At 23.7% G+C, this 1,742-nt stretch overlaps 1 long non-coding RNA gene across 1 annotated transcript; it reads left to right on the top strand.

Moving 5' to 3' along the window:
- The first annotated feature begins 316 nt into the window (after positions 1–316).
- LOC111635805 lies at positions 317–1,542 on the top strand. Its single transcript, XR_002758440.1, has 3 exons — positions 317–335; positions 1,294–1,369; positions 1,444–1,542. It is a non-coding gene; the product is annotated as an uncharacterized LOC111635805 (long non-coding RNA).
- The last annotated feature ends 200 nt before the right edge of the window (positions 1,543–1,742 follow it).

The following is a 1,742-nucleotide window of genomic DNA, read 5'->3' as shown; positions in this document are numbered from 1 at the left end:
GTCTAAACGTAAAGAAATGCAAAAAATGGCAATCAAAATTTGACCGATTACCATACTTTCCTTAAGTTATATTCTACAGTATAACAGTTGGGAAAGTAAAAGATTAAAAATAAAAACTAATTATTTGAAAGTTTAATTTTAGTAATAAATCATACAGATTAAAGTCTCATAATAATTTAATATTAGGTATTTATTTTAAATCTTTTTAAGCTATAAACTTTACTAAGCACGCTCATTAAATGCAATCAATTTTAATGATTGTAGGTTAAGCACTTTCGTCATTTGTCTTCTGTTTATAAAAGAAAAAGATTTTCTGATAAAACAATATAAATCTAGTAAGTATTATTTAACTAATTCCTTATATTTTCCCTAATTTTATAACATTTATATAAAATTAATTTAATGATTAAATTTGTGTAATATTTTTAATCCGACTTTTACAAATGCAGTATGAAGTTATATTGTACTCTATAACCAAAACGTAGTCTTAGTTCTACAAAATAAATAATCATATAAATACTATATAAATTAATATATTTTAATGTATTTCTATTTTCTATACCAAACAAACGTGCTGCTTTAAAATTATATTAGATATAGCTTGTAAGCAATATTGTTAATGTGAGATTTTACGTTATAATTGTAAATATAATTTATTAATATTTTATGAAGAGTTGGTAACTTTTTCGAACTTCATGTAAAAAAATAATTCTTACTTATGCAACTACATATAACCCCAGTTTCTTCCTGAACAATTTATTTAAAGTATAAATGAGTGTGTGAGAAGGAAATGGGAGCTTTAAGATGGATTTGTAAGTATTGTTATGTCTACGAAATAAAAAGGGAGAGTGGGGTATATTTAAGATAGAAAACCTAAAATGACAGATATTCATATGGAAAGTTATGCTGTTGGATTATAAACTAAACTATGTATGTATACTAAAGAGGGGCGAGGATTGAATAAAACCTGTGTCCGAAATGCCTTTGTAATTTAAATAAAGTGTCAGGAATCATTGGATCTATATAAACTCTATGTGGCTGGATAAATAAGAAGCGTCTTTATATGAAGTGTTTTATTAAGTTTACATATGAAAAACGTTATTTTATTTTTCGGTATTTATAAAATAAGTTTAGATAATAATTTTTCGTTTGATTTTTTTCCAAATTAAATAAAAACTTAATAGAATTTAACTATAGAGTCCAGATGATAATGCAGTAGAAATTAACATAAAACAATTCTTAAGTTTAAAATTAAAAATATTATAAATGATATTTGAATACTTTTTCTTACAGATTTAAAGTTAGAAAATGAATAAATCATCTTTGTTTTTCGTTTTATTGATTGTTTTCATTCTGCTTCCAAATAAAAGTGAGTTCTTTTTAAGTTAGTTGTATTTGTCATGTTAATATACTTATATAACTGATTATTTACTCTGTTAATAGACTGGTGTAAAGATTTAAGAGAACGTTCAGAAGAAAATGAACAAGTTCGTACTTACAGATGCAGATATGGACCGAGTGGAAGATCTGATAACGAAGAAAGTGACGAAGCAAGAAAAAATAACAATCCTTGTAGAAGTGGATAAGTCTTATTCACTGACATAACTCTTGTTATTGAAAAATAAAAAAATAAATGTATTAATTTCTATTTTTAATTTTTTAATTTTAATTTCAAAATTTCAGTTTTATGTGTCAGTCAATATAGACAAATTTAATTAAAAACATTTAAGCATTTTTAAATT

The sequence above is a fragment of the Centruroides sculpturatus genome, unplaced genomic scaffold (genome assembly GCF_000671375.1).
Source record: "Centruroides sculpturatus isolate CEXI.00-Female unplaced genomic scaffold, Cexi_2.0 scaffold881, whole genome shotgun sequence".
Classification (NCBI taxonomy): Eukaryota; Metazoa; Arthropoda; class Arachnida; order Scorpiones; family Buthidae; genus Centruroides; species Centruroides sculpturatus.
Note: the sequence above shows the minus strand (reverse complement) of the source record. Positions and strands in the feature narration are given on the sequence as shown.